Here is a 10,663-nt window from a genome sequence, read left to right as displayed (position 1 = left end):
CTGCATCCAAGGCTTTTGTGACCTGATCATAAAAGGCAATCAGGTTGGTCTGACATGACCTGCCCCTAATGAAACCATGCTGGTTGCCCTTGAGCATCATCTCTGAGGCCAGCCCATCGCAGATGTGCTCCATGATGATCTTCTCAAAGAGTTTCCCTAGGATTGAGGTAAGTCTGACAGGCCTATAGTTGCCCGGGTCCTCCCTCTTCCCTTTTTTAAAGATGGGGACCACGTTGGCTATCTTCCAATCATCCGGCACCTGGCCCGAGCACCATGAGTACTTGTAAAGCCATGCCAAGGGCCCTGCAATAACCCCTGCTAGCTCCCTCAACATCCTGGGGTGGAGAGCATCTGGACCCGTGGATTTGAACACGTCCAGCCCCTCCGGAAGTTCTCTAACCCAGTCCTCCGAAACTTGAGGTCTGGAGGCGTTCCCCTCAAGTCTGTCTTGCATCACGGTGGGGAAGTCCCGGTCCCTGCCCAAGAAAACAGAGGTGAAGAATTGATTAAAGAAGTCTGCTTTCTCCTCTGGCACAACCACCAGATTGCCCAGAGGATCTTGCAGGGGCCCCACATTGCCCAGTGCTTTCTTCATCCTCCCTATATATTTGAAAAAGGACTTTTTATTATCTTTGATTTTGGATGCAAGTCCTAGCTCTATGTCTGACTTAACTTTCCTGACAGCCCCCCTACAGGCCTGAGCAGAGGAGGTATACTCCTCTTTGGAGACAGCATCCCCCTTCCCTGGTTGTACGCCGCCTTTTTGGAAATTGGGCATTTCTGTACACCGTTGGTAAGCCAGGGGGGCTTTCGGGTACTCCTGCCCACCTTGATTTTTGTTGGGGTGATCACCCCTTGGACCCTGAGTATTGCCTCCTTAAGGAACGACCACTCACCTTGGGCACTGATTTCCTCTGCCCTTGAGAACCCAAGTTGCTTGACTTCTATGGAATCACTCAAAGTGCATCAACTTACAGACGTGTTTTGTATAGTGGGTCTTCATTGTCTATGTGGTTGAAAACAAGCCAGGGAGGGACAAAAGCTTACAGATCAGTGGCAGAACAAAGAATGCAGCTTTCTAGATTCACAGACCAGTTCCTTAGCAGTGGATGACGCCATTTCACAAAAAACCCAGCCACTGAGCAAAAAACCCAGCCACCCAGCACTGCAGCCTCTGAACCAGCTACCAATACTGTAGGGAGCTGAGTGATGTGTAAGCAGTGTCTCCCAAGCTACCCCCGAGTCTAAGCACTATCATGTAGATCTGTGCGAAACTTCAGTTGCTGATTCAATTCAGCAGAGATTTGGCCTGATTTGGCAGCTGAATCTGTGAATCCAAAGTGAATCAGGAGACCCTTTAATTTCTCCAAATTGAATTGGAACCCTCTGAACCGATTTGGAGAGATTCGATGATTTGGATATAGACACAGCTTTAAATATTTTTTCCACATACCTCAAGGAACCAGGCAGCTCATGAATGCTGAGTTGGTGGGGCGGATGGAGTGTCCCACAGAAGTGCGGGCAGGAGGGGTGTCCCCAGTGTGCTTGGCGGTGGAGCCAGAAGTGGACCAGAAGCAATTCAGGTCCACTTCTGGGTCCAGCATGGAGTGCATGGGGGACCACCCCCCGCCCCCTGGTTTGGTGACTGGTGCTTCCTGGGTCTGAAGGGGCACCTGAAGCCCCCTCCCCCCCCCCACAGCCAATTGCTGAGCTGGGGGGAGGCACAGGGAGCAGAGCCCCTGTACACTAGGCAGTGGACCAGAAGTATTTCCGGTCTACTTCTAGGTCTACCGCCGAGCACAAAGGGGGCACCCCCGTGGTCCTGTGAGATGCCCCATCTGCCCCACCTTTTCAGAGTTCACAAGCTGCACCTGGTACCTCAAGGTATGTAGAAAAAACATTTAAAGCTTTATGTCTACGACTGAATTGTTGATTCTCTGAATCAGCATCGAATCTTCAGATTTGGATTTGACTGAATTGAATTGGGACAGTGATCCAAATCAATTAATCAAATCACTGTCCCCCAAATTGGGCCAAATCAAAATCCAAATTGAATACGGCCCATTCTGCACACCCCTTCTATCCTGTCTGTTGTGCTGTACTGCTAGGCAGAGCTCCACTGAGTAATATATACTGGATCAGGTAAAATGCTCAGGCATTGAGTAATACCACACTGCCACATGCACAGCCTCATTAAAAGGTCCTAATTCCTGATTCTCTTGTTAACACCTGTCATAAGACGATGCCTTAACTAATCCTTAACTAGAAAAGTAGCAAATGTGTATTGCTACTTAAACATACACACATTTTTAGGATACCAAGGTCCTTGGACCTACACTATAGCACAGGAAAGTGTTTTATACTTCTCAAATGTATAGATTGTTTTAGTGATATGCATTTACTTATATGAGCTTAGGCTCAGGGCTTTGGGATGCGTGCAGTATATAGGAATCATGCTTTTATTATTTATAGATAGATGTGGACGAACAAACTGCTTTACCTTTTATGTTTGTTTTGGACTGACAAATAATATTTTTATGTTTGTCTTCATATGATGAATGTTAAGACAATGCTTAATTTCTTAGAGACTTTCTTAAAATCACTGTGGTATCCAGTGTTAGAATCCAGTGAATTTGCTTTCAAATACAACCCCTTTGTTACATTTAATACATTTATTCTGATTTGTTGTGTGAGGACATCAAAATGATTTAATGTTAAATAAACTCAAACACTGAAGTCTACATTTTTAAGACTATGATAAGGCATATATGGCTCTCTTTTTTTTCTTTGAAATGTTGTTGAAAAATGGCCACCAACCAAGCAAAAAGCCCAAATTCCACCAGGTTTCAGCCTCCAGCATTATGCCTCTTGTTCCATCAAAACTCTTGTTTTCCCTTTTGATCCTCAGAAATCTACCTTCAAATTTTTTCAAACATTGCAGTGCATTAAACACTACAGCAGATGGTGCTTTTTGATGATGTCTTTCTACATGAGGCAACATTTTGTAGTGTATGCTGCATTATCAAAAAATCAAACATGTAATTATGCAAATATGTATGCCTTTATAATAATCAAGTTTTATTGTAAATGGTTGATGCACATCAATTTGATCCTGTAGTGCTGCTTTAAGTGCAGTTTAAGTGGCTTTTCAGTGTACCCAGAGGCAACACAAATGCATCTCTGGAATATTAATAAAATCCTGAATCTTTGAGACACCAACTGGTACTGCATTGCTTATACTGATTGAAACTAAATGCTAATCCTTTCCTTTATTTAAAAAAAACCCTTTGTTATTTAAAACACTGATATTAGTATGATATGAAGGGGCATTTTATTTTAAATTGTATTGTAATATAGTTGTTAAAATAATGCCTAATCATACTATATTCAGTTTCCACAATGTAAATTTGATGAGACACAAATCCAATCATTTTACAGCCATGAATACAGTGCTGTTTTTTAACACGTCCAGTTTTTCTAATTCTGTGAATTTGTAAATGGAAATGTCTGTCTTCAGGTTTCATTTCTGGGATGCTGTAGCTTTCCAAGTAGTTGCTTCCTGAACACTCACTGAAGATGGGTCGGATGATCAAATTCACAAAGCTGAATACTTGTGAAAAGATTTTTCAACAGGATTGCAACATCCACAAGAAAGCACAAACTTTATTACCGATCTGATCCTGGTTTTTATACGTTGGCTAACTTCATTGGTCTAATGACACCCATCTCTCTCAATACACACGTACACATTCTGTTGCAGTTAAACTAAGCAGATGGACTGTGGATACTGATAAACCATGACTGTAAATTTTTTTTGCCTTTTTTGTCTTGATGTGATAGGCAGCATAAAAGAGGAACAGATTAAGTTGCTTGTGAAGAGAAGGAAATAGTCATATACTGTTCCCCTTTTACCAGTTCCTTTAGGCTGGATATTTGCTTTGTTTATTAGGGTTGCTGTAAACAGATGCTCTGTTCACCTGTACCCCTTCTTCAGGAGGTAAAGAATGTATGCACTCGTTTCTTTGTGTTCTCTGGCTTTCTGCACGTATCCCCCATTTCACGATTTTTTGTGTGTGTTCCGTTTAGCTTGCTCAATGAGTTTTTTAATCCTATCTTTTGGATTTTTGGATTTCAGGCTAAATTCTCTGTTCCTTTTACTGCTATTTGCTTCATATTGCTAGCTCTGGTCTTTTTCACCCTTTGTCCCTGCCTTATCTTTTCTCGCTGCTATTTTTAGCTCCTTCTTTTTGTGTGCAACTGAACCTCTCCACTTTTTCTTCTCACAGATTTTCATCCTTCTGTCTTTATGTCCTTTTGTCCCCTCCCTCTAAGTAATTTTTTTCCAGAACCTTCTCCTCATTTCCCAGTTTAGCTTCTTAATTTCTTCCCAAATGTTTTCTTCCTTACACCTACTCCCCCTTCCATTTTTCCTTCCCAAATCTCTCTGCCTTTGTTCCCTTGGTTTCCTCTTTTTCTTCCCTGTTTTTCTATACTCCCACTAATTTCAAATATGACAGAAATTAACTGCCCTTGTGAAATGTTATTAGGATTGCTGTGGGAACAGCCACTGTCATGGTATTTTCATTGCAAAGTTAGCCCCTGAGCTTTGAGGGTAAGGAATGTGTAAGGGATCAAAACTCAGCTACCTGAAATACTGGCAAGCAAAGTCTGAGTTCAAAAACCCCACATGATGATGTCTGGAGCAGCTCCATTCCTCATTTATTTGACATGATCTAGGGTTGTCTCTTTCAAAAAGAGATTGTATCCCAATCCTAATTAATTTCCTTCTTTGTTGTGACATTAAAACAGTGTAGACAGAAAGGTGTTTACATCTGAGCATCTATTAGGCTCAAACGATTTTAAGTACAATATTGTGTATTTAATATGTATAAACAGAGAAATCTTAACTTTGCAATGAAATGCTTTTTCAGTAAAGTCATGGAGCAGTAAACTGGCTTCCCATACCAAGCGAATAGGTGACTTGGGCAAGTCAGATTTGATGAAAAATCGATTAAAGGTTTTGCAAGGAAAAACAGCCTGCAGGAGACCTAAGAACAATAGAAAATCTTCAATGAAATTGAAGGATGGATATAATGGAAAACACTTTTCTAAAAATTAATTGCGGTTCCCTCTTCAAACAGTGGAACTTCGCTCTAGCATTTCAAACCTGAACGTGAAATTGACTAGCAACAAAAGTGAGACTTACTGATTGTCACTTTTTTCATCTCCTGTGAGAAAGGTACAAACAATTTGAACAGTGGGGACTAGATTCAGGTTTTTTTTAATGATTTCTGTTTTAATAATCTAAAATATTCTTTTTAATAAGGTTAAACAATCCTGATATAAAAAACTTTTTATACTTTTAACTTGAAAATGTTGCTTTAAATATAAATCCTGTTCACTCATAGTACTAAAACAGCTAAGCTGTTTGATTAACCTTGTTTGATTGTTCAGAAACTAAATCATCTAGACGTTTGAAGCTGAGTGACTGAGTGGCGTTTATCAGTCCCCTAGATCTGTTTGTATCAGAAAAATCAATAGTACTATTGCCTTTTGATTGTGTTTAATATGTAAATAGCAAACAATACACTGCTTGGCTTTTGCTATTAATTTCAGTTCCGTGACATTTCAAGCTTAGTTTAAGGATAAAATATAATAGTAATATAATCCACATCCAATCCTTTGATTTCAATAGCAAAGCAAATCATGCGATCACATACTTTCTGAAAGTTTTCTCATAAAGATTTCTTCAGCATCAAAGAATGCCACAGATGCAATTCACCTAGGTCTTATGGGTAACAACGCTTTAATTAGAAGTTCATAGTTTTCTAATGTGATTTTGCACTTCTAAAAACAGAAGTAGAGATCAAAATATGCTTTCATAAATGTCAGTTTTAATTACATTACTGTTGGTCTGTGGATTTTTTTAGCTGTTCATGTATCTTTCTGAAGTATATTACCATACGTGAAGCGTGACATCTGAAACATATATAAAAACTGATAAATGTTATCTGACAAGCTATCGTAAAGTAAGAGAATTGAACATATATTCACTGATGATATACAACATTGCAATCTTGAAATAGCTACACAACAAACAGTAAGCCATAAAGAAAATACTGTTCTATAATTGTCTAGTAGTGTGTTGTTCTGTACATGAAACATCCAAATAGTGATGTAAAAATTTGCCAGATTTGTGTGACTGCAAAAAAACTTGGGTCATGTGAGAAACTGGTTTTACCATCTCCAACTTTTTTATAGCTGGTGACATATTTTTCATTGTTTTGTTTTGTATTTTACTTTAAAATGTGTCTTCCATATGCTTAGATCATATGGACATTTTCAAGTTGGCTGGGCCAGACAACCTGTATCCAAGAGTGATGAAGGAACTGACTGAGCTGATAGTGGTGCCTCTGGCGAGGCTGTTAGAAGAGTCATGCAACTCAGAATTGGTCCTGAGTGACTGGAAGAGGGCTAATGTGGTACCCATCTTTAAGAAAGGAAAAAGAGATGACCCTGCTAACTATAGAGTGGTCAGAATGACTTTGATCTTGGGAAAAATCTTTGAAAAAATTGTTAAGGAGGCCATCAACCACAAGCTCGCAACTGGTGGGGTACTAAGAAACAACCAGCATGGCTTTGTCAAGGGAAGGTCATGTCTAACAAACCTGGTGTCCTTGTATGACCAGGTAACTAACCAGTTGGACATGGGACAGGAGGTGAGTGTCATCTACCTAGATTTCAGCAAGGCCTTTGATACTGTTTCCCATGAAATTCTCTCAATTAAGTTGGAAAGTACTGGCTTAGATCAGGCTACAGTGAGGTGGGTTGGCAACTAGCTCAGCGGCTGCTCAGCAAGTAGTAATTGATGGGGTGCCCTCATCTTGGAGGGCCATCTCCAGTGGTGCCCCCTAGGGATCAGTGCTTGGGCCCATGCATTTTAACATCTTTATCAATGACCTGGATGAGGGAGTGAAAAGCACAATGATTATGTTTGTGAATGATATCAAGCTGTGGGGACAAGTGGGCATGTCTGAGGACATGACAATGATCCAGGATGATCTTGACAGGTTGGTACTATGGGCTGAACACAAACAGATGAGGTTCAACAGGGACAAGTGGCAGGTCCTTCATCTGGGTAGGAAGAACCTTCACCATATCTATATGATGGGTGGTGGTCCACAGGCTGGCACTGCATCTGAAAGGGACCTGCGGGTGACAGTTGACCAGAGGATGAATATGATCCACTGGTGTGATGAAGTCACCAACAGGGCAGATAGAACTCTGGTGTGCATCAGCAGATGTGTTGCCAACAGATCCAGAGAGGACCAGTATTGTGTCTAGTTTTGGTCACTGAACTTCAATAAGGATGTGGACAAGCTTGAAAGGGTGCAGAGAAGGGCAACCCATATGATCAAGGGCTTGGAGGATAGGCCTTATGAGGAAAGACTTCGGGATCTGGGTTTGTTCAGACTGTGTCAAAGTAGGTTGAGGAGTGACTTGATAGCCACCTACAAATATGTCAAGGGAGACCACCAGGATCTGGGAGAGCAACTTTTCAGAAAAGCACCCCCTGGGAGGACAACGACCAATGGGCACAAGCTAGTCAAGGTAAAGTTTAGGCTACACATACAAAAACTACAAAAACTTCTTTTCCATATGGGTAACTAGAATCTGGAACACACTTCCAGCAGAAGTGGTGCAGTCACCATCCCTGGCAGTGTTCAAGAGGAGGCTGGACAAGCACCTTGTTGAGCTCATCTGAGCCCAATTACCTCCTGCCCATGGCAGGGGACTGGACTTGATGATCTTACAGGTCCCTTCCAGTCCTTCTTTCTATGATCCTATGGAAACAAAGCTAATGTTAGCAAAAATGCTGGATGTTTTTTCCAGAAAGTCTACCAAATCACAAAGATCATATGCAGACACTTTATAGAATTCCCGGGCATCAGCCACCTATTTTTTTAGTCACAAATGGCACTTTTACATGTGTTCCATGAGGGGGTGCATTAATTAGAATAGCTCCAAGAGCTGCTCTAATTAAAGTGCCGTGTGTCATGTATCAAAATCCCCACGCTTAAAAATGGTAGTGGGGGCACTTGAACTAAAGCTTAAGCATTCATGCTTTAGCTTAAGTGCCCCCACTGCCATTTTTAAGCATGGGGACACTGATACATGAGATGCAAGAGACTGCTGGAGCGTGGTAATTGCTTCACTCCAGCAGGCTCAATTAATAGGGTCTGCTCTGATGCGCTGGAATGACAGTGCATCAGAGCAGCCTCTACGCTTATGTCTAGGGGCCTGTCGCAGTGCACTCAGGTGCCCTGTGCCTGAGAGCAGAGACTGCTCTGGGGAGGCCCCTTGTGGCAGAAAGGGGGAGGCTCGGCTGCCAGTCACCAGGGCTGCACAGGTGCTGGTTGCCAGGGTAACTGGTAAAACCAGCTGACCAGAAAGGGGCAGGGCTTATCCTTTCTTAAGCCCAGGTAGGAGGCCAGGAGGGCAGTCCCCCTCCGGCAGCTGTGGGAGTAGGGACTCAGCTCAGACAGACAGAGAGGAGGACTCTGGCCATGAGAGCATCCCCTGGTCACTGCTGAGGTTAGTGGAGCCCTTCTTCCCTCACTGTCTAGTCGGGAGTAGATTGTTGTTCGACCGGACGGTCTAGTTTTTTTGTTGTAGCCCAGGGGCTTATGTTTTATGTTTACTGTTTTCACCGGAGGACTGGGCGAGGCTATTGGGGGTGGAGGAGGCCTCAGAGGAGCTCCATGGTAGCGTGGGGCCCCCTGGTGCCAGAGAGGGCACAGCATTCTTAGGGGGCGAATTGGCCCCAGCCGAGAAGCTCCGGAGCGAAAGGGGGCAGTAGGGAGGAGCCCCGGAGCGAGAGGGGACAGTAGGGAGCCCCAGAGCTAGGGGGCAGTGAGGAGCCCCAGAGCGAGCGAGAGAAGGGGGCAGCAAGGAGCCCCGGGAGCAAAGAGGAGGGCCAGAAAACAACAAGGCCCAGGTCAAACCACGTCAACTCCATCTGCGAGGCTTGGGCTGTGGTGTAGGGGAGGAAAAGGAGCTGCAGGTAGCGCCCCCTGTCACTGGGGCACGGAAAAATGGGCGGCCTCCCGCTGATTACAACCATCTTCTAATCAAATAAGATCAAGGCATGGCAGGCAAGTAATCAGACGGTTGGCCCATTACAGGAGGGCAGAGCCACTCCCAGAAAGGCTCCAATATTGATACTCCTGTCTCAGGGCCCAAAAAAGGCTTCAGCTTACACTCTTCTAGCTTCAATTTTGGTAGCATAACATATGGAAGAAGATGGTCTCTCTAGATAACTTGACAAGCTGGTCCCGAGTGTGGTAAGACTTAATAAGCTACCTTTAGCGTATTAACATCTAGTTGTTAGGTGAAACATGCAGGTTTACAATATCCTCTTAAACTTGGTAACCAGAAACAAAAGTTGCTTTTCAGTTCTGTTTTCTGATGCTGGATTATATCCTGGTTTTGCCCTTTGTTCGTTGTCTATCTTTTTTGCTGCTATCCAGTGAGGGAACAGACAACCATACCATATGATTTAGGAGACCCATCACAACTAAACTACACAGATTGACTAGCAAATCAGTGAGAAAATTAAATTTCCAAGAAAAATTCTGAACCCCCCACCCCATAATCTGTTCTGTAAACAGAAAAAAGTGAACACTTGATTAATAAAATATCTGTTCTGCTCTGCATAAGTGGACCACCAAGACTATGTGAAGCCTCATTGAAGTCAGTGGGATTCCTTGGGAGCATGATATTCTGTCAGCTGGGAATATATTGCAAGAACAGAGTTTAAATTATTGTTAGAGGAGGAATGTTTTTTTGTTGGGGTTTTTTTCGAAGATATCCAAAGTCGGTGAAACTAATGCTCTTCAACAGTTCCATGCCCGAATAGCCAATATCCTGATAATTCAGGGTACTCACCTGAGCTGCAGGCAATTCAGATTCAGGACTGCTGCCTAAATCAAACTAGGTCCTTAAACTCAAGTACCCCAAATACTGTGTAATGATCTAATCACTTCCCTATTGCCCAAAGCTATTTATTATTCTGGGGTTCATCTCTCTTTTACTCACTTTTCATGTGAAGTTACATCCCAATTTTGAATGATGCTAAAAAGCTCTTTAAAAAAAATAAAATGGAGTTTTTGTTGTCTAGTCAGCTGTGAATTAGAGATATATAAAAACCTTAAGTTGTTTTTGTCTAGGGTTTTATCCTAAATTTGAAAATCTTCCCAAGTGCAACTCTTTGTCTGTATTTTTTTCAGACAAACCTGGCCAAGTTTCAGGGGAATCTCCTTTACCAGGCTGATGGGGAAGCATGTTTCTAGCCAGATGCCATATGAAACTTGTTTTTGTGTTAACTTCTGCTTAGTGTTTTCAGGTTTAACCTGAAATTTAGGCAATATGAACTCATATAATGCAGCAATGCTTAATTTTAAATACTTTCAGTGTGGCTCAACGTACTTGGACTGGTCTGGTAAAGGTTTGCTTGGAATGTATTAACTTTTTGTAGCTCAGGGGAACCTATAGAACAGAAGAAGGAGTGTAGTGCACTTTACAAAAGGGCCAAAGAGCATACTCACCCTAAGGTTGTGAAGTTAGCCAGAGCTGACAATCAAATGTTAAATAATTAAATTGT

Source organism: Crocodylus porosus, unplaced genomic scaffold, assembly GCF_001723895.1.
Source record: "Crocodylus porosus isolate Cpor-Errol unplaced genomic scaffold, CroPor_comp1, whole genome shotgun sequence".
NCBI classification, from domain to species: domain Eukaryota; kingdom Metazoa; phylum Chordata; order Crocodylia; family Crocodylidae; genus Crocodylus; species Crocodylus porosus.
Note: the sequence above shows the minus strand (reverse complement) of the source record.